This window comes from Ranitomeya imitator, chromosome 2 (assembly GCF_032444005.1).
Source record: "Ranitomeya imitator isolate aRanImi1 chromosome 2, aRanImi1.pri, whole genome shotgun sequence".
Taxonomy (NCBI): Eukaryota; Metazoa; Chordata; class Amphibia; order Anura; family Dendrobatidae; genus Ranitomeya; species Ranitomeya imitator.
The window spans coordinates 205,776,301-205,799,597 of record NC_091283.1 but is presented as its reverse complement, the minus strand read 5'-3'; the positions used below and the strand labels follow the sequence as shown (position 1 = coordinate 205,799,597).

The 23,297-nt window shown below is 43.0% G+C and overlaps 1 protein-coding gene across 2 annotated transcripts in view; it reads left to right on the top strand.

Moving 5' to 3' along the window:
• The first annotated feature begins 434 nt into the window (after window positions 1-434).
• Window positions 435-23,297, top strand: part of RABGAP1 (RAB GTPase activating protein 1) — a 138,090-nt gene continuing 115,227 nt past the window's right edge. The window contains exon 1 of one of the 2 annotated variants that reach the window (XM_069748520.1): window positions 435-508. The gene's annotated coding sequence lies outside the window, so the exon portion shown is untranslated. Of the gene's footprint in view, window positions 575-23,297 lie in introns of both variants that reach the window. The other variant, XM_069748521.1, reaches the window with a different exon arrangement.

The window sequence follows — 23,297 nt, the reverse complement described above, 5'->3', positions numbered from 1 at the left end:
CTAAACCTATGATGCCGTATGTACTTAGACTCATTTTAACGGCTTTGACGTGCTTTTCTACCAAACTTACAATCTTCCTGTGAGGGAAAAATGTGGCCAAAAAAGGTGGCCTGGACATATGGAAAAAAATGTGGAGGGAAAATGTTCTTTACTTTTGGGCTCCTATTCGCAAAAGAGTTTACACCCTCCAGGCTGCATGGCAACACTATATTCGAGGCCCTGGAGCTCACTGACTATGTACACTGGACTCCTCAGCATTTCAAAGGCTGAGGAAGCAGCAAAAGGAACCGAACATGTGACTAAACGCTTGCACACTCAGCCAAACATGGACTGCATTAACCAGACCGCCTTTTCTTTACCGGGAAATAGTGTTTGTTTATTTTGTTACTGTCAATAAAGTTTATTGAACACTCGGCGGATGTTTACAGTGCAGCGCCTTCTCCTGTCACGTGTGCTGGTGCGTGTCGTCACTTCCGGCGCGGATCCGTTCATGGCCTGGATCCGGGAGGTGAGGAACCGGAGTACGGGGTGTAGAATAACGGAGGAGGGGGCTGCAGCGGTGCCGGCTGTGACGGTGAGAGGCGGCGGCAGTGCCGCGGGGCTGGCGGCCATAGTGACAAGCGGCGGCTCTGAGGGCTGTCGCGCTTTACGACTCTCACGACGTCTGCTCTGTCAATTGGTTACCAAATAGTGTCACCACCCGACAGCTGCTAATGTCTGCATGCAGGGAGGAAGTCAGGAGGGACCGTAGCGGAGCCGCTCTGCCCGATCTCACAGTATAGAGAATTGTGTATTTGTGTCCTCTGTATATAGAGAGAACAGTATAGAGCAGTGGTCCCCAACTCCAGGCCTCGAGGGCCGCCAACAGTGCAGGTTTTCAGGATTTCCTTAGTATTGCACAGGGGTTGGAATCATCACCTGTGCAGATGATCACATTACCACCGATGCAATACTAAAGAAATCCTGAAAACCTGCACTGTTGGCGGCCCTCGAGGCCTGGAGTTGGGGACCCATGGTATAGGGGATTGTGTATATGTGTCCTCTGTATAGAGAGCGCAGTATAGAGGATTGTGTATATGTGTCCTCTGTATATAGAGAGCGCAGTATAGAGGATTGTGTATATGTGTCCTCTGTGTATAGAGAGCGCAGTATAGAGGATTGTGTATATGTGTCCTCTGTGTATAGAGAGCGCAGTATAGAGGATTGTGTATATGTGTCCTCTGTATATAGAGCGCAGTATAGAGGATTGTGTATATGTGTCCTCTGTATATAGGGAACGCAGTATAGAGGATTGTGTATATGTGTCCTCTGTATATAGGGAACGCAGTATAGAGGATTGTGTATATGTGTCCTCTGTATATAGGGAACGCAGTATAGAGGATTGTGTATATGTGTCCTCTGTATATGGAGAGTGCAGTATAGAGGATTGTGTATATGTGTCCTCTGTATAGAGAGCGCAGTATAGAGGATTGTGTATATGTGTCCTCTGTATATGGAGAGTGCAGTATAGAGGATTGTGTATATGTGTCCTCTGTATATAGAGAGCGCAGTATAGAGGATTGTGTATATGTGTCCTCTGTATATAGAGAGCGCAGTATAGAGGATTGTGTATATGTGTCCTCTGTATATGGAGAGTGCAGTATAGAGGATTGTGTATATGTGTCCTCTGTATATAGAGAGCGCAGTATAGAGGATTGTGTATATGTGTCCTCTGTATAGAGAGCGCAGTATAGAGGATTGTGTATATGTGTCCTCTGTATATAGGGAGCCCAGTATAGAGGATTGTGTATGTGTCCTCTGTATATAGAGCCCAGTATAGAGGATTGTGTATGTGTCCTCTGTATATAGAGCGCAGTGTAGAGGATTGTGTATATGTGTCCTCTGTATATAGAGCGCAGTATAGAGGATTGTGTATATGTGTCCTCTGTATATAGAGCGCAGTATAGAGGATTGTGTATATGTGTCCTCTGCATATAGAGCGCAGTGTAGAGGATTGTGTATATGTGTCCTCTGTATATAGAGCGCAGTATAGAGAATTGTGTATTTGTGTCCTCTGTATATAGAGCGCAGTATAGAGGATTGTGTATATGTGTCCTCTGTATATAGAGCACAGTATAGAGGATTGTGTATATGTGTCCTCTGTATATAGAGCGCAGTATAGAGGATTGTGTATATGTGTCCTCTGTATATGGAGAGCGCAGTATAGAGGATTGTATATGTGTCCTCTGTATATGGAGAGCGCAGTATAGAGGATTGTGTATATGGAGAGCGCAGTATAGAGGATTGTATATGTGTCCTCTGTATATGGAGAGTGCAGTATAGAGGTTTGTGTATATGTGTCCTGTATATAGAGCGCAGTATAGAGGATTGTGTATATGTGTCCTCTGTATATAGAGCGCAGCATAGAGGATTGTGTATATGTGTCCTGTGTATATGGAGAGCGCAGTATAGAGGATTGTGTATATGTGTCCTCTGTATATAGAGCGCAGTATAGAGGATTGTGTATATGTGTCCTCTGTATATAGAGCGCAGTATAGAGGATTGTGTATATGTGTCCTGTGTATATGGAGAGCGCAGTATAGAGGATTGTGTATATGTGTCCTCTGTATATAGAGCGCAGCATAGAGGATTGTGTATATGTGTCCTCTGTATATGGAGAGCGCAGTATAGAGGATTGTATATGTGTCCTCTGTATATGGAGAGCGCAGTATAGAGGATTGTGTATATGGAGAGCGCAGTATAGAGGATTGTATATGTGTCCTCTGTATATGGAGAGTGCAGTATAGAGGTTTGTGTATATGTGTCCTGTATATAGAGCGCAGTATAGAGGATTGTGTATATGTGTCCTCTGTATATAGAGCGCAGCATAGAGGATTGTGTATATGTGTCCTGTGTATATGGAGAGCGCAGTATAGAGGATTGTGTATATGTGTCCTCTGTATATAGAGCGCAGTATAGAGGATTGTGTATATGTGTCCTCTGTATATAGAGCGCAGTATAGAGGATTGTGTATATGTGTCCTGTGTATATGGAGAGCGCAGTATAGAGGATTGTGTATATGTGTCCTCTGTATATAGAGCGCAGCATAGAGGATTGTGTATATGTGTCCTGTGTATATGGAGAGCGCAGTATAGAGGATTGTGTATATGTGTCCTCTGTGTATGGAGAGAACAGTATAGAGGATTGTGTATATGTGTCCTGTGTATATGGAGAGCGCAGTATAGAGGATTGTGTATATGTGTCCTCTGTATATGGAGAGCGCAGTATAGAGGATTGTGTATGTGTCCTCTGTATATAGAGCGCAGTATAGAGGATTGTGTATATGTGTCCTCTGTATATAGAGCACAGTATAGAGGATTGTGTATATGTGTCCTCTGTATATAGAGCGCAGCATAGAGGATTGTGTATATGTGTCCTGTGTATATGGAGAGCGCAGTATAGAGGATTGTGTATATGTGTCCTCTGTGTATGGAGAGAACAGTATAGAGGATTGTGTATATGTGTTCTGTGTATATGGAGAGCGCAGTATAGAGGATTGTGTATGTGTCCTCTGTATATAGAGCGCAGCATAGAGGATTGTGTATATGTGTCCTGTGTATATGGAGAGCGCAGTATAGAGGATTGTATATGTGTCCTCTGTATATGGAGAGCGCAGTATAGAGGATTGTGTATATGTGTCCTCTGTATATAGAGCGCAGTATAGAGGATTGTGTATATGTGTCCTCTGTATATAGAGCGCAGTATAGAGAATTGTGTATTTGTGTCCTCTGTATATAGAGAGAACAGTATAGAGGATTGTGTATATGTGTCCTCTGTATATAGAGCGCAGTATAGAGGATTGTGTATATGTGTCCTCTGTATATGGAGAGCGCAGTATAGAGGATTGTATATGTGTCCTCTGTATATAGAGAGCGCAGTATAGAGGATTGTGTATATGTGTCCTCTGTATATGGAGAGCGCAGTATAGAGGATTGTATATGTGTCCTCTGTATATGGAGAGTGCAGTATAGAGGATTGTGTATATGTGTCCTGTATATAGAGCGCAGTATAGAGGATTGTGTATATGTGTCCTCTGTATATAGAGAGCGCAGTATAGAGGATTGTGTATATGTGTCCTCTGTATATAGAGCGCAGTATAGAGGATTGTGTATACAGTGGGGCAAAAAAGTACTTAGTCAGTCAGCAATAGTGCAAGTTCCACCACTTAAAAAGATGAGAGGCGTCTGTAATTTACATCATAGGTAGACCCTAACTATGGGAGACAAACTGAGAAAAAAAAAATCCAGAAAATCACATTGTCTGTTTTTTTATCATTTTTTTTGCATATTATGGTGGAAAATAAGTATTTGGTCAGAAACAAACAATCAAGATTTCTGGCTCTTACAGACCTGTAACTTCTTCTTTAAGAGTCTCCTCTTTCCTCCACTCATTACCTGTAGTAATGGCACCTGTTTAAACTTGTTATCAGTATAAAAAGACACCTGTGCACACCCTCAAACAGTCTGACTCCAAACTCCACTATGGTGAAGACCAAAGAGCTGTCAAAGGACACCAGAAACAAAATTGTAGCCCTGCACCAGGCTGGGAAGACTGAATCTGCAATAGCCAACCAGCTTGGAGTGAAGAAATCAATAGTGGGAGCAATAATTAGAAAATGGAAGACATACAAGACCACTGATAATCTCCCTCGGTCTGGGGCTCCACGCAAAATCCCACCCCGCGGGGTCAGAATGATCACAAGAACGGTGAGCAAAAATCCCAGAACCACGCGGGGGGACCTAGTGAATGAACTGCAGAGAGCTGGGACCAATGTAACAAGGCCTACCATAAGTAACACACTACGCCACCATGGACTCAGATCCTGCAGTGCCAGACGTGTCCCACTGCTTAATCCAGTACATGTCCGGGCCCGTCTGAAGTTTGCTAGAGAGCATTTGGATGATCCAGAGGAGTTTTGGGAGAATGTCCTATGGTCTGATGAAACCAAACTGGAACTGTTTGGTAGAAACACAACTTGTCGTGTTTGGAGGAAAAAGAATACTGAGTTGCATCCATCAAACACCATACCTACTGTAAAGCATGGTGGTGGAAACATCATGCTTTGGGGCTGTTTCTCTGCAAAGGGGCCAGGACGACTGATCCGGGTACATGAAAGAATGAATGGGGCCATGTATCGTGAGATTTTGAGTGCAAACCTCCTTCCATCAGCAAGGGCATTGAAGATGAAACGTGGCTGGGTCTTTCAACATGACAATGATCCAAAGCACATGGCCAGGGCAACGAAGGAGTAGCTTCGTAAGAAGCATTTCAAGGTCCTGGAGTGGCCTAGCCAGTCTCCAGATCTCAACCCTATAGAAAACCTTTGGAGGGAGTTGAAAGTCCGTGTTGCCAAGCGAAAAGCCAAAAACATCACTGCTCTAGAGGAGATCTGCATGGAGGAATGGGCCAACATACCAACAACAGTGTGTGGCAACCTTGTGAAGACTTACAGAAAACGTTTGACCTCTGTCATTGCCAACAAAGGATATATTACAAAGTATTGAGATGAAATTTTGTTTCTGACCAAATACTTATTTTCCACCATAATATGCAAATAAAATGTTAAAAAAACAGACAATGTGATTTTCTGGATTTTTTTTCTCAGTTTGTCTCCCATAGTTGAGGTCTACCTATGATGTAAATTACAGACGCCTCTCATCTTTTTAAGTGGTGGAACTTGCACTATTGCTGACTGACTAAATACTTTTTTACCCCACTGTATGTGTCCTCTGTATATAGGGAGCCCAGTATAGAGGATTGTGTATGTGTCCTCTGTATATAGAGCGCAGTATAGAGGATTGTGTATATGTGTCCTCTGTATATAGAGCGCAGTATAGAGGATTGTGTATAGGTCCTTCTCAAAAAATTAGCATATAGTGTTAAATTTCATTATTTACCATAATGTAATGATTACAATTAAACTTTCATATATTATAGATTCATTATCCACCAACTGAAATTTGTCAGGTCTTTTATTGTTTTAATACTGATGATTTTGGCATACAACTCCTGATAACCCAAAAAACCTGTCTCAATAAATTAGCATATTTCACCCATCCAATCAAATAAGTGTTTTTTAATAACAAACAAAAAAACCAACAAATAATAATGTTCAGTTATGCACTCAATACTTGGTCGGGAATCCTTTGGCAGAAATGACTGCTTCAATGCGGCGTGGCATGGAGGCAATCAGCCTGTGACACTGCTGAGATGTTATGGAGGCCCAGGATGCTTCAATAGCGGCCTTAAGCTCATCCAGAGTGTTGGGTCTTGCGTCTCTCAACTTTCTCTTCACAATATCCCACAGATTCTCTATGGGGTTCAGGTCAGGAGAGTTGGCAGGCCAGTTGAGCACAGTAATACCATGGTCAGTAAACCATTTACCAGTGGTTTTGGCACTGTGAGCAGGTGCCAGGTCGTGCTGAAAAATGAAATCTTCATCTCCATAAAGCATTTCAGCCGATGGAAGCATGAAGTGCTCCAAAATCTCCTGATAGCTAGCTGCATTGACCCTGCCCTTGATGAAACACAGTGGACCAACACCAGCAGCTGACATGGCACCCCACACCATCACTGACTGTGGGTACTTGACACTGGACTTCAGGCATTTTGGCATTTCCTTCTCCCCAGTCTTCCTCCAGACTCTGGCACCTTGATTTCCGAATGACATGCAAAATTTGCTTTCATCAGAAAAAAGTACTTGGGACCACTTAGCAACAGTCCAGTGCTGCTTCTCTGTAGCTCAAAAGTGGCTTTACCTGGGGAATGCGGCACCTGTAGCCCATTTCCTGCACACGCCTGTGCACGGTGGCTCTGGATGTTTCCACACCAGACTCGGTCCACTGCTTCCTCAGGTTCCCCAACCCAAGGTCTGGAATCGGTCCTTCTCCACAATCTTCCTCAGGGTCCGGTCTCCTCTTCTCGTTGTACAGCGTTTTCTGCCACATTGTTTCCTTCCAACAGACTTACCATTGAGGTGCCTTGATGCAGCACTCTGGGAACAGCCTATTTGTTGAGAAATTTCTTTCTGGGTCTTACCCTCTTGCTTGAGGGTGTCAATGATGGCCTTCTTGACATCTGTCAGGTCGCTAGTAGGGTTGAGCGACCTTGACTTTTTTATGGTCGAGCCGGGTTTCCTGAAACCCGACTATCTCAAAAGTCGAGTCGAGTGAAATCGGCCGATTATGGCGAAAAGTCGAGGATCGACCGAAACCCAATGCAAAGGCAATGGGATTTTTTTTTTTTTTTCTCTCTCTCTCCCTCTCCCTCTCCCTCTCCCTCTCCCCTCTCCCTCTCCCTCTCCCTCTCCCTCTCCCTCTCCCTCTCCCTCTCCCTCTCCCTCTCCCTCTCCCTCTCCCTCTCCCTCTCCCTCTCCCTCTCCCTCTCCCTCTCCCTCTCCCTCTCCCTCTCCCTCTCCCTCTCCCTCTCCCTCTCCCTCTCCCTCTCCCTCTCCCTCTCCCTCTCCCTCTCTCTCTCTCTCTCTCTCTCTCTCTCTCTCTCTCTCTCTCTCCCTCCCCCTCTCTCTCTCTCTCTCCCCCTCTCCCCCTCCGTCCGTCCCTGAACTGAAAAGCTGGTGTTACACATTGCAAATCGCTACAGCGCACAAGCGACAACATGGCGATAGGCGTCCACGCCCCTAAGACCTATGTCATCACTCTGCCCACGCCCCTTCATTGGCTGAAAAAAATGGCGCCAAGCGCGTCATACGAAACGCGACTTTGGCGCGAAAGTCGCGTACCGCATGGCCGACCCCACACAGGGATCGGGTCGGGTTTCATGAAACCCGACTTTGCCAAAAGTCGGCGACTTTTGAAAATGAACGATCCGTTTCGCTCAACCCTAGTCGCTAGTCTTACCCATGATGGGGGTTTTGAGTAATGAACCAGGCAGGGAGTTTATAAAAGCCTCAGGTATCTTTTGCATGTGTTTAGAGTTAATTAGTTGATTCAGAAGATTAGGGTAATAGGTCGTTTAGAGAACCTTTTCTTGATATGCTAATTTATTGAGACAGGTTTTTTGGGTTATCAGGAGTTGTATGCCAAAATCATCAGTATTAAAACAATAAAAGACCTGACAAATTTCAGTTGGTGGATAATGAATCTATAATATATGAAAGTTTAATTGTAATCATTACATTATGGTAAATAATGAAATTTAACACTATATGCTAATTTTTTGAGAAGGACCTGTATATATGTCCTCTGTATATAGAGAGCGCAGTATAGAGGATTGTGTATATGTGTCCTCTGTATATAGAGCGCAGTATAGAGGATTGTGTATATGTGTCCTCTGTATATAGAGCGCAGTATAGAGGATTGTGTATTTGTGTCCTCTGTATATAGGGAGCCCAGTATAGAGGATTGTGTATGTGTCCTCTGTATATAGAGCGCAGTATAGAGGATTGTGTATATGTGTCCTCTGTATATACAGCGCAGTATAGAGGATTGTGTATATGTGTCCTCTGTATATAGAGAGAACAGTATAGAGGATTCTGTATATGTGTCCTCTGTATATAGAGAGAACAGTATAGGGGATTGTGTATATGTGTCCTCTGTATATAGAGCGCAGTATAGAGGATTGTGTATATGTGTCCTCTGTATATAGAGCGCAGTGTAGAGGATTGTGTATATGTGTCCTCTATATAGAGAGAACAGTATAGGGGATTGTGTATATGTGTCCTCTGTGTATGGAGAGAGCAGTATAGAGGATTGTGGATATGTGTCCTCTGTATATAGAGCGCAGTATAGAGGATTGTGTATATGTGTCCTCTGTATATAGAGCGCAGTGTAGAGGATTGTGTATATGTGTCCTCTATATAGAGAGAACAGTATAGGGGATTGTGTATATGTGTCCTCTGTGTATGGAGAGAGCAGTATAGAGGATTGTGGATATGTGTCCTCTGTATATAGAGCGCAGTGTAGAGGATTGTGTGTATGTGTCCTCTGTATATAGAGCGCAGTATAGAGGATTGTGTATATGTGTCCTCTGTATATAGGGAGCCCAGTATAGAGGATTGTGTATGTGTCCTCTGTATATAGAGCGCAGTGTAGAGGATTGTGTATATGTGTCCTCTATATAGAGAGAACAGTATAGGGGATTGTGTATATGTGTCCTCTGTGTATGGAGAGAGCAGTATAGAGGATTGTGTATATGTGTCCTCTGTATATAGAGCGCAGTGTAGAGGATTGTGTGTATGTGTCCTCTGTATATAGAGCGCAGTATAGAGGATTGTGTATATGTGTCCTCTGTATATAGGGAGCCCAGTATAGAGGATTGTGTATGTGTCCTCTGTATATAGAGCGCAGTATAGAGGATTGTGTATATGTGTCCTCTGTATTTAGAGCGCAGTGTAGAGGATTGTGTATATGTGTCCTCTGTATATAGAGCCCAGTATAGAGGATTGTGTATATGTGTCCTCTGTATATGGAGAGCGCAGTATAGAGGATTGTATGTGTCCTCTGTATATAGAGAGCACAGTATAGAGGATTGTGTATATGTGTCCTCTGTATATAGAGCCCAGTATAGAGGATTGTGTATATGTGTCCTCTGTATATGGAGAGCGCAGTATAGAGGATTGTATGTGTCCTCTGTATATAGAGAGCACAGTATAGAGGATTGTGTATATGTGTCCTCTGTATATAGAGCCCAGTATAGAGGATTGTGTATATGTGTCCTCTGTATATGGAGAGCGCAGTATAGAGGATTGTGTGTATGTGTCCTCTGTATATAGAGCGCAGTATAGAGGATTGTGTATATGTGTCCTCTGTATATAAAGCGCAGTATAGAGGATTGTGTATATGTGTCCTCTGTATATAGAGCTCAGTATAGAGGATTGTGTATATGTGTCCTCTGTATATAGAGCGCAGTATAGAGGATTGTGTATATGTGTCCTCTGTATATAGAGCGCAGTATAGAGGATTGTGTATGTGTCCTCTGTATATAGAGCGCAGTATAGAGGATTGTGTATATGTGTCCTCTGTATATAGAGCGCAGTGTAGAGGATTGTGTATATGTGTCCTCTGTATATAGAGCACAGTATAGAGGATTGTGTATATGTGTCCTCTGTATATGGAGAGCGCAGTATAGAGGATTGTGTATATGTGTCCTCTGTATATAGAGCGCAGTATAGAGGATTGTGTATATGTGTCCTCTGTATATAGAGCACAGTATAGAGGATTGTGTATATGTGTCCTCTGCATATAGAGAGCGCAGTATAGAGGATTGTGTATATGTGTCCTCTGTATATAGAGCGCAGTATAGAGGATTGTGTATATGTGTCCTCTGTAGAGCGCAGTATAGAAGATTGTGTATATGTGTCCTGTGTATATGGAGAGCGCAGTATAGAGGATTGTGTATATGTGTCCTCTGTATATAGAGCGCAGCATAGAGGATTGTGTATATGTGTCCTGTGTATATGGAGAGCGCAATATAGAGGATTGTGTATATGTGTCCTCTGTGTATGGAGAGAGCAGTATAGAGGATTGTGTATATGTGTCCTGTGTATATGGAGAGCGCAGTATAGAGGATTGTGTATATGTGTCCTCTGTATATAGAGCGCAGTATAGAGGATTGTGTATATGTGTCCTCTGTATATAGAGCGCAGTGTAGAGGATTGTGTATATGTGTCCTCTGTATATAGAGCGCAGTGTAGAGGATTGTGTATATGTGTCCTCTGTATATAGAGAGCGCAGTATAGAGGATTGTGTATATGTGTCCTGTGTATATAGGGAGTGCAGTATAGAGGATTGTGTATATGTGTCCTCTATATAGAGCGCAGTATAGAGGATTGTGTATATGTGTCCTCTGTATATAGAGCGCAGTATAGAGGATTGTGTATATGTGTCCTCTGTATATAGAGCGCAGTATAGAGGATTGTTTATAGGTGTCCTCTGTATATGGAGAGCGCAGTATAGAGGACTGTGTATATGTGTCCTGTGTATATAGGGAGTGCAGTATAGAGGATTGTGTATATGTGTCCTCTATATACAGCGCAGTATAGAGGATTGTGTATATGTGTCCTCTGTATATAGAGAGAACAGTATAGAGGATTCTGTATATGTGTCCTCTGTATATATAGAGAGCGCAGTATAGAGGATTGTGTATATGTGTCCTCTGTATATAGGGAGCTCAGTATAGAGGATTGTGTTTATGTGTCCTCTGTATATAGAGCGCAGTATAGAGGATTGTGTATAGGTGTCCTCTGTATATGGAGAGCGCAGTATAGAGGATTGTGTATATGTGTCCTCTGTATATAGAGAGAACAGTATAGAGGATTCTGTATATGTGTCCTCTGTATATAGAGAGAACAGTATAGGGGATTGTGTATATGTGTCCTCTGTATATAGGGAGCGCAGTATAGAGGATTGTGTATATGTGTCCTCTGTATATAGAGAGAACAGTATAGGGGATTGTGTGTACAGTGCCTACAAGTAGTATTCAACCCCCTGCAGATTTAGCAGGTTTACACATTTGGAATTAACTTGGCATTTGACATTTGGGCTGTAGATCAGCCTGGAAGTGTGAAATGCACTGCAGCAAAAAAAGAATGTCATTTCTTTGTTTATTTTTTTTTTAAATTGTGAAACTCTTTTCAGAGGGTCATTTATTATTCAACCCCTCAACCCACCAGAATTCTGTTTGGTTCCCCTAAAGTATTAAGAAGTAGTTCAGGCACAAAGAACAATGAGCTTCACATGTTTTGATTAATTATCTCTTTTTCCAGCCTTTTCTGACTATTTAAGACCCTCCCCAAACTTGTGAACAGCACTCATACATGGTCAACATGGGAAAGACAAAGGAGCATTCCAAGGCCATCAGAGACAAGATCGTGGAGGGTCACAAGGCTGGCAAGGGGTACAAAACCCTTTCCAAGGAGTTGGGCCTACCTGTCTCCACTGTTGGGAGCATCATCCGGAAGTGGAAGGCTTATGGAACTACTGTTAGCCTTCCACGGCCTGGACAGCCTTTGAAAGTTTCCTCCCGTGCCGAGGCCAGGCTTGTCCGAAGAGTCAAGGCTAACCCAAGGACAACAAGGAAGGAGCTCCGGGAAGATCTCATGGCAGTGGGGACATTGGTTTCAGTCAATACCATAAGTAACGTACTCCACCGCAATGGTCTCCGTTCCAGATGAGCCCGTAAGGTACCTTTACTTTCAAAGCGTCATGTCAAGGCTCGTCTACAGTTTGCTCATGATCACTTGGAGGACTCTGAGACTGACTGGTTCAAGGTTCTCTGGTCTGATGAGACCAAGATCGAGATCTTTGGTGCCAACCACACACGTGACGTTTGGAGACTGGATGGCACTGCATACGACCCCAAGAATACCATCCCTACAGTCAAGCATTGTGGTGGCAGCATCATGCTGTGGGGCTGTTTCCCAGCCAAGGGGCCTGGCCATCTGGTCCGCATCCATGGGAAGATGGATAGCACGGCCTACTTGGAGATTTTGGCCAAGAACCTCCGCTCCTCCATCAAGGATCTTAAGATGGGTCGTCATTTCATCTTCCAACAAGACAACGACCCAAAGCACACAGCCAACAAAACCAAGGCCTGGTTCAAGAGGCAAAAAATCAAGGTGTTGCAGTGGCCTAGTCAGTCTCCTGACCTTAACCCAATTGAATACTTGTGAAAGGAGCTCAAGATTAAAGTCCACATGAGACACCCAAAGAACCTAGATAACTTGGAGAAGATCTGCATGGAGGAGTGGGCCAAGATAACTCCAGAGACCTGTGCCGGCCTGATCAGGTCTTATAAAAGACGATTATTAGCTGTAATTGCAAACAAAGGTTATTCCACAAAATATTAAACCTTGGGGTTGAATAATAATTGACCCACACTTTTATGTTTAAAATTTATAAAAATTTAACTGAGCAACAAAACGTTTTGGTTTTTAAGATTTATGCATCTGTTAATAAATCCTGCTCTTGCTTGAAGTTTGAAGGCTCTAACTTATTTGCATCTTATTAAACCTGCTAAATCTGCAGGGGGTTGAATACTACTTGTAGGCACTGTATGTGTCCTCTGTATATAGAGCGCAGTATAGAGGATTGTGTATATGTGTCCTCTGTATATGGAGAGCGCAGTATAGAGGATTGTGTATATGTGTCCTCTGTATATAGGGAGCGCAGTATAGAGGATTGTGTATATGTGTCCTCTGTATATAGAGCGCAGTGTAGAGGATTGTGTATATGTATCCTCTGTATATAGAGCGCAGTGTAGAGGATTGTGTATATGTGTCCTCTGTATATAGAGAGCGCAGTATAGAGGATTGTGTATATGTGTCCTGTGTATATAGGGAGTGCAGTATAGAGGATTGTGTATATGTGTCTGTATATAGAGCGCAGTATAGAGGATTGTGTATATGTGTCCTCTGTATATAGAGCGCAGTATAGAGGATTGTGTATAGGTGTCCTCTGTATATGGAGAGCGCAGTATAGAGGATTGTGTATATGTGTCCTCTGTATATAGAGCGCAGTGTAGAGGATTGTGTATATGTGTCCTCTGTATATAGAGAGCGCAGTATAGAGGATTGTGTATATGTGTCCTGTGTATATAGGGAGTGCAGTATAGAGGATTGTGTATATGTGTCTGTATATAGAGCGCAGTATAGAGGATTGTGTATATGTGTCCTCTGTATATAGAGCGCAGTATAGAGGATTGTGTATAGGTGTCCTCTGTATATGGAGAGCGCAGTATAGAGGATTGTGTATATGTGTCCTCTGTATATAGAGCGCAGTGTAGAGGATTGTGTATATGTGTCCTCTGTATATAGAGAGCGCAGTATAGAGGATTGTGTATATGTGTCCTGTGTATATAGGGAGCGCAGTATAGAGGATTGTGTATATGTCCTCTGTATATGGAGAGCGCACTATAGAGGATTGTGTATATGTGTCCTCTGTGTATGGAGAGTGCAGTATAGAGGATTGTGTATATGTGTCCTGTGTATATGGAGAGCGCAGTATAGAGGATTGTGTATATGTGTCCTCTGTATATAGAGCGCAGTATAGAGGATTGTGTGTATATGTGTCCTTTGTATATGGAGAGCGCAGTATAGAGGATTGTGTATATGTGTCCTCTGTATATAGAGCGCAACATAGAGGATTGTGTATATGTGTCCTGTGTATATGGAGAGCGCAGTATAGAGGATTGTGTATATGTCCTCTGTATATGGAGAGCGCACTATAGAGGATTGTGTATATGTGTCCTCTGTGTATGGAGAGTGCAGTATAGAGGATTGTGTATATGTGTCCTGTGTATATGGAGAGCGCAGTATAGAGGATTGTCTATATGTGTCCTCTGTATATAGAGCGCAGTATAGAGGATTGTGTATATGTGTCCTCTGTATATAGAGCGCAGTATAGAGGATTGTGTATAGGTGTCCTCTGTATATGGAGAGCGCAGTATAGAGGATTGTGTATATGTGTCCTCTGTATATAGAGCGCAGTATAGAGGATTGTGTATATGTCCTCTGTATATGGAGAGCGCACTATAGAGGATTGTGTATATGTGTCCTCTGTGTATGGAGAGAGCAGTATAGAGGATTGTGTATATGTGTCCTCTGTATATGGAGAGCGCAGTATAGAGGATTGTGTATATGTGTCCTCTGTATATAGGGAACGCAGTATAGAGGATTGTGTATATGTGTCCTCTGTATATAGAGCGCAGTATAGAGGATTGTGTATATGTGTCCTCTGTATATAGAGCGCAGTATAGAGGATTGTGTATATGTGTCCTGTGTATATGGAGAGCACAGTATAGAGGATTGTATATGTGTCCTCTGTATATGGAGAGCGCAGTATAGAGGATTGTGTATATGTGTCCTCTGTATATGGAGAGCGCAGTATAGAGGATTGTGTATATGTGTCCTCTGTATATAGAGCGCAGTATAGAGGATTGTGTATATGTGTCCTCTGTATATAGAGCGCAGTATAGAGGATTGTGTATATGTGTCCTCTGTGTAGAGAGAACAGTATAGAGGATTGTGTATATGTGTCCTCTGTGTAGAGAGAACAGTATAGAGGATTGTGTATATGTGTCCTCTGTATATAGAGCGCAGTATAGAGGATTGTGTATAGGTGTCCTCTGTATATGGAGAGCGCAGTATAGAGGATTGTGTATATGTGTCCTCTGTATATAGAGCGCAGTGTAGAGGATTGTGTATATGTGTCCTCTGTATATAGAGAGCGCAGTATAGAGGATTGTGTATATGTGTCCTGTGTATATAGGGAGTGCAGTATAGAGGATTGTGTATATGTGTCTGTATATAGAGCGCAGTATAGAGGATTGTGTATATGTGTCCTCTGTATATAGAGCGCAGTATAGAGGATTGTGTATAGGTGTCCTCTGTATATGGAGAGCGCAGTATAGAGGATTGTGTATATGTGTCCTCTGTATATAGAGCGCAGTGTAGAGGATTGTGTATATGTGTCCTCTGTATATAGAGAGCGCAGTATAGAGGATTGTGTATATGTGTCCTGTGTATATAGGGAGCGCAGTATAGAGGATTGTGTATATGTCCTCTGTATATGGAGAGCGCACTATAGAGGATTGTGTATATGTGTCCTCTGTGTATGGAGAGTGCAGTATAGAGGATTGTGTATATGTGTCCTGTGTATATGGAGAGCGCAGTATAGAGGATTGTGTATATGTGTCCTCTGTATATAGAGCGCAGTATAGAGGATTGTGTGTATATGTGTCCTTTGTATATGGAGAGCGCAGTATAGAGGATTGTGTATATGTGTCCTCTGTATATAGAGCGCAACATAGAGGATTGTGTATATGTGTCCTGTGTATATGGAGAGCGCAGTATAGAGGATTGTGTATATGTCCTCTGTATATGGAGAGCGCACTATAGAGGATTGTGTATATGTGTCCTCTGTGTATGGAGAGTGCAGTATAGAGGATTGTGTATATGTGTCCTGTGTATATGGAGAGCGCAGTATAGAGGATTGTCTATATGTGTCCTCTGTATATAGAGCGCAGTATAGAGGATTGTGTATATGTGTCCTCTGTATATAGAGCGCAGTATAGAGGATTGTGTATAGGTGTCCTCTGTATATGGAGAGCGCAGTATAGAGGATTGTGTATATGTGTCCTCTGTATATAGAGCGCAGTATAGAGGATTGTGTATATGTCCTCTGTATATGGAGAGCGCACTATAGAGGATTGTGTATATGTGTCCTCTGTGTATGGAGAGAGCAGTATAGAGGATTGTGTATATGTGTCCTCTGTATATGGAGAGCGCAGTATAGAGGATTGTGTATATGTGTCCTCTGTATATAGGGAACGCAGTATAGAGGATTGTGTATATGTGTCCTCTGTATATAGAGCGCAGTATAGAGGATTGTGTATATGTGTCCTCTGTATATAGAGCGCAGTATAGAGGATTGTGTATATGTGTCCTGTGTATATGGAGAGCACAGTATAGAGGATTGTATATGTGTCCTCTGTATATGGAGAGCGCAGTATAGAGGATTGTGTATATGTGTCCTCTGTATATGGAGAGCGCAGTATAGAGGATTGTGTATATGTGTCCTCTGTATATAGAGCGCAGTATAGAGGATTGTGTATATGTGTCCTCTGTATATAGAGCGCAGTATAGAGGATTGTGTATATGTGTCCTCTGTGTAGAGAGAACAGTATAGAGGATTGTGTATATGTGTCCTCTGTGTAGAGAGAACAGTATAGAGGATTGTGTATATGTGTCCTCTGTGTATGGAGAGAGCAGTATAGAGGAATGTGTATATGTGTCCTCTGTATATAGAGCGCAGTATAGAGGATTGTGTATATGTGTCCTGTGTATATGGAGAGCACAGTATAGAGGATTGTATATGTGTCCTCTGTATATGGAGAGCGCAGTATAGAGGATTGTGTATATGTGTCCTGTGTATATGGAGAGCACAGTATAGAGGATTGTATATGTGTCCTCTGTATATGGAGAGCGCAGTATAGAGGATTGTGTATATGTGTCCTCTGTATATAGAGCGCAGTATAGAGGATTGTGTATGTGTGTCCTGTGTATATGGAGAGCACAGTATAGAGGATTGTATATGTGTCCTCTGTATATGGAGAGTGCAGTATAGAGGATTGTGTATATGTGTCCTCTGTATATGGAGAGCGCACTATAGAGGATTGTGTATATGTGTCCTCTGTGTATGGAGAGTGCAGTATAGAGGATTGTGTATATGTGTCCTCTGTATATAGAGCGCAGTATAGAGGATTGTGTATATGTGTCCTCTGTATATGGAGAGCGCAGTATAGAGGATTGTGTATATGTGTCCTCTATATATAGAGCGCAGTATAGAGGATTGTGTATATGTGTCCTCTGTATATGGAGAGCGCAGTATAGAGGATTGTGTATATGTGTCCTCTGTATATAGAGCGCAGTATAGAGGATTGTGTATATGTGTCCTGTGTATATGGAGAGCACAGTATAGAGGATTGTATATGTGTCCTCTATATATAGAGCACAGTAGAGGATTGTGTATATGTGTCCTCTGTATATGGAGAGCGCAGTATAAAGGATTGTGTATATGTGTCCTCTGTATATAGAGAGAACAGTATAGAGGATTGTGTATATGTGTCCTCTGTATATAGAGCGCAGTATAGAGGATTGTGTATATGTGTCCTCTGTATATAGAGCGCAGTATAGAGGATTGTGTATGTGTCCTCTATATATAGAGCACAGTAGAGGATTGTGTATATGTGTCCTCTGTATATGGAGAGCGCAGTATAAAGGATTGTGTATATGTGTCCTCTGTATATAGAGAGAACAGTATAGGGGATTGTGTATATGTGTCCTCTGTATATAGAGAGCGCAGTATAGAGGATTGTGTATATGTGTCCTCTGTATATAGAGAGAACAGTATAGAGGATTGTGTATATGTGTCCTCTGTGTATGGAGAGAGCAGTATAGAGGATTGTGGATATGTGTCCTCTGTATATAGGGAACGCAGTATAGAGGATTGTGTATATGTGTATATTGTGTATATGTGATCCCTGTGTGGCCTATTTATAAAAGAAAAAAAAACAAAAAACAATCAGGTTCCTCGCATCATGTTCTCATTCACTTTATGCAGTTAATAGCCCTCTGTGTCTGTACTGCTACATACTTAGGCAGGTAACTGGTTCATGCAGCTTTACATGAACACCTGAGCCTTACACTATGGCTGGTCCGAATAACTAAAGCAATTGTTACCATCCACCTCTCGTGTCTCCCCTTTTCCTCATAGTTTGTAAGCTTGCGAGCAGGGCCCTCATTCCTCTTGGTATCTGTTTTGAACTGTATTTCTGTTATGCTGTAATGTCTATTGTCTGTACAAGTCCCCTCTATAATTTGTAAAGCGCTGCGGAATATGTTGGCGCTATATAAATAAAAATTATTATTATTATGTGTCCTCTGTATATAGAGCGCAGTATAGAGGATTGTGTATATGTGTCCTCTGTATATAGAGCGCAGTATAGAGGATTGTGTATATGTGTCCTCTGTATATGGAGAGCACAGTATAGAGGATTGTGTATATGTGTCCTGTGTATATGGAGAGCACAGTATAGAGGATTGTGTATATGTGTCCTGTGTATATGGAGAGCGCAGTATAGAGGATTGTGTATATGTGTCCTGTGTATATGGAGAGCACAGTATAGAGGATTGTGTATATGTGTCCTGTGTATATGGAGAGCGCAGTATAGAGGATTGTGTATATGTGTCCTGTGTATATGGAGAGCACAGTATAGAGGATTGTGTATATGTGTCCTCTGTATATGGAGAGCGCAGTATAGAGGATTGTGTATATGTGTCCTGTGTATATGGAGAGCACAGTATAGAGGATTGTGTATATGTGTCCTGTGTATATGGAGAGCGCAGTATAGAGGATTGTGTATATGTGTCCTGTGTATATGGAGAGCACAGTATAGAGGATTGTGTATATGTGTCCTGTGTATATGGAGAGCGCAGTATAGAGGATTGTGTATATGTGTCCTGTGTATATGGAGAGCGCAGTATAGAGGATTGTGTATATGTGTCCTGTGTATATGGAGAGCACAGTATAGAGGATTGTGGATATGTGTCCTCTTTATATGAAGCTTTTGTCCAGCTGGAGGCTGTGATACCCTCTTTTGCATATATTCAAAGTCCTAGATAATACAGTACGTGCTGATACTAGTAGTGCCACTACACCGCGGCTGCTTCAGCTTTTTTGATGCAAGGGGTGTAGAAGCTTCAGACCATGTTTTCGTTCATATCTGAAAAAGATAAACAGTGCCAGACTGAATGCAGACAGTGCACCCAGCGCTGTCCACCTCTTATCAGTGCAGCTGAATCCTTGTTAGTTGGGGATTCTGATAGAAGCTCCCTGCAGTACTAGGAGAGCAATGTGTGGGGGCTCTCCCTAATGTTCCCAGCTCTAAAGGTACCGTCACACTCAGCAACTTTACAACGAGAATGACAACGATCTGTGACGTTGCAGCGTCCTGGATAGCGATCACCTTGTGTTTGACATGCAGCAGCGATCTGGATCCTGCTGTGCCATCGCTGGTCAGAGCTAGAAGTCCAGAACTTTATTTTGTCGTCAGGTCGGCGTGTATCGTCGTGTTTGACAGCAAAAGCAACGATGCCAGCAATGTTTTACATGGAGCTAACAACCAGCGAGAACGATAAGTGATTAACACTTACGTCACTGGATCGCTCCTGCATCGTTCTGGAGTTGCTGTGTTTGACGTCTCTACAGCGACCTAAATAGCGACGCTGCAGCGATTGGCTCGTTGTCTATATCGCTGCAGCGTCGCTGAGTGTCATGGTACCCTTACACTTTTGTTTAGAAACATGGACGCCTGGTGAAGACAAATGTGAATAATTTAGCGAAATAGAAGAATATCTGCTCTTCTGCTCCAATTTCCCTCATTCCCCCCATAATACTGTAGTTTGGGGAGCTGACATCACAGCTAAAAAAAAAGTATATATATATAACACATACTAGCTGAAGAGCCCGGCATAGTAAATATCTGTGGTTAGTTATAGCACCTCACTTCTCTTATTTTCCCATCACGCCTCTCATTTTCCCCCTCACATCTCTCATTTTCTCTTTACACCTCTCATTTTCCCCCTAACACTTGTCATTTCGACCTCACATCTGTCATTTTCAGATCACTCCACTATTTTCCCTCACTCCTCTCATTTTGCACTCACACCTTTTCATTTTCACCTCCCACCCCTCATTTTCCCCTCAGTATATACATGTTTGTCATCTCCCTTATATATAGTATACAACTGTATGTCATCTCCTGTATATAGTATATACCTGTGTCATCTTCCCTGTATATAGTGTATACCTGCTGTATGTCATCTCCTCCTCTATATACCTATGTGTCATCTCTTTTATATAGTATATACCTGTATGTCATCTCCTCCTGTATATAGTATATACCTGTAAGTCATCTGTATATAGTATATACTTGTGTCATCTCCTGTATATAGTATATACCTGTGTCATCTCCTCCTGTATATAGTATATACCTGTGTCATCTCCTGTATATAGTATATACCTGTGTCATCTCCTCCTGTATATAGTATATACCTGTGTCATCTCCTCCTGTATATAGTATATACCTGTATGTCATCTCCTCCTGTATATAGTATATACCTGTATGTCATCTCCTCCTGTATATAGTATATACCTGTATGTCATCTCCCCTGTATATATAGTATATACCTGTGTGTCATCTACTCCTGTATATAGTATATACCTGTGTGTCATGTAGTATATTGTCCAGTTACGTAGTATATTGCGGACACTGACTGCGTCGCGGGGAGTATGGAGCGGCCATTTTCTTCCAGTCTGTGCCCGTCGCTGATTGGTCGTGGCTGTTTTGCCGCGACCAATCAGCGACTTGGATTTCCAGGACAGACAGATGCCGCGACCAATCAATGTCCGTGACAGACAGACGGAAGTGACCCTTAAGGTACCGTCACACTCAGCAACATTTGAACGATAACGATAGCGATCGGTGACGTTGCAGCATCCTGGATAGCGATCTCGTTGTGTTTGACACGCAGCAGCGATCTGGATCCTGCTGTGACATCGCTGGTCGGAGCTAGAAGGCCAGAACTTTATTTCGTCGCTGGATCACCCGCTGACATCGCTGGATCGGCGTGTGTGACGCCGATCCAGCGATGTGTTCACTGGTAACCAGGGTAAATATCGGGATACTAAGCGCAGGGCCGCGCTTAGTAACCCGATGTTTACCCTGGTTACCATTGTAAATGTAAAAAAAAAAAAACACTACATACTCACAGTCAGCGCCGGCTTTACGGCCGGCGCTGACTGTGAGCGCCGGCCGTAAAGCACAGCGGTGACGTCACCGCTGTGCTCTGCTTTACGGCCGGCCGGCGCTCACAGTCAGTGCGGGAAGCTGACGCCGGGGGACGTGACAGACACAGGAATGTAAGTATGTAGTGTTTTTTTTTTTTTAAACATTTACAATGTTAACCAGGGTAAACATCGGGTTACTAAGCGTGGCCCTGCGCTTAGTAACCCGATGTTTACCCTGGTTACCCGGGGACTTCGGCATCGTTGGTCGCTGGAGAGCTGTCTGTGTGACAGCTCTCCAGCGACCACACAAGGACTTTCCAACGATCACGGCCAGGTCGTATCGCTGGTCGTGATCGTTGGAAAGTTGATCAGTGTGAAGGTACCCTTAGACAATTATATAGTAGACTAGATGGTGGCCCGATTCTAACGCATCGGGTATTCTAGAATATGTATGTCCACGTAGTATATTGCCCAGTGACGTAGTATATTGCCCAGTGACGTAGTATATTGCCCAGTGACGTAGTATATTGCCCAGAAGAGCCACGTAGTATATTGCCCAGAAGAGCCACGTAGTATATTGCCCAGAAGAGCCACGTAGTATATTGCCCAGAAGAGCCACGTAGTATATTGCCCAGAAGAGCCACGTAGTATGCACCATATCCCTGTTAAAAAAAAAAAAAAAAAAGAATTAAAATAAAAAATAGTTACATACTCATCCCCTGGAGCCTCCGGATCGAAGCGGCCGGTTCCCGATGTTTGTCGCGTGCTCCGGTCTGAAGATTGCATTGCGGTCTCGCGAGATGATGACATAGCGGTCTCGCGAGACCGCAATGCATACAGCGGTCACCGGGGCATCGCGTGGAGCCGGAAAGGCCGGTTCCTGATCCGGGGGCCAACGGAGGGTGAGTATGTAACTATTTGTTTATTTTTTAATTATTTTTAACATTAGATCTTTTTACTATTCATGCTGCATAGGCCGCATGAATAGTAAAAAGTTGGTCACACAGGGTTAATAGCAGCGTTAACCGAGTGCGTTAAACCGCGGTCAACGCTGCCATTAACCCTGTGTGAGCGCTGACCGGAGGGGAGTATGCGGGCGCCGGGCACTGACTGCGGGGAGGAAGGAGCGGCCATTTTCTTCCGGACTGTGGCCGTCGCTGATTGGTCGCGGCAGCTATGACAGGCAGCTGCCGAGACCAATCAGCGAATGAATAACCGTGACAGAAAGAAGGACAGACAGACAGACCGAAGTGACCCTTAGACAATTATATAGTAGATAACACATATATATAACACTCCCAGCATGTTATTTTGTGGTTTTGTTTTCTAGAGCACAAAAGTATGTGATAATGAGAGTGGAGGAGCTGTGGAGCAATCTGAAGGTTGAAGCAATGCTTCTGGTGTTTGTTCTAGATTTCTTGTGTTTGTTCTTGATTATCTGAGGTTTGATATTAGTACTTTGCAGTTTCGGGCACTTTGGCCTCTCCTCTTTGGAGGACATGGTGTCTTCTTTCATGGTGTAACGCTTGTTTGAAGAAGCGATGCCCAGTTTAAGGAGACAAGCATTTCATTGTGCGCTGCGAGCGGCGCTCAGTCACCACCCATGTATTATAATGCTTCTGATTGTCGCTGTACACCCTCAGCGCTGTACTCTCAGCTGGCGTATTTCTGTATAGATACATAGTAGTATGGGATTTTACTTTTCACAGCCGTGAGTGTCACTACGCAGCCAAAAACCACGGCCGTCTGCTGTCTGGTGATTTTTTTTTTTCCCACCAAAACTACTACTACTACTTGAAAAATCTGGTGACCATTAAGTTACCATACTAAGCCCCCGGGGGCATGTTTTTAGAAGTTTACACATTGGATTTTTCTATTCTTTTTGTACATTCCAATTTTTCCTAGATCTCTCCCACACAATGCAGAGAGAATCCTTCACGCTACAGATCAGAT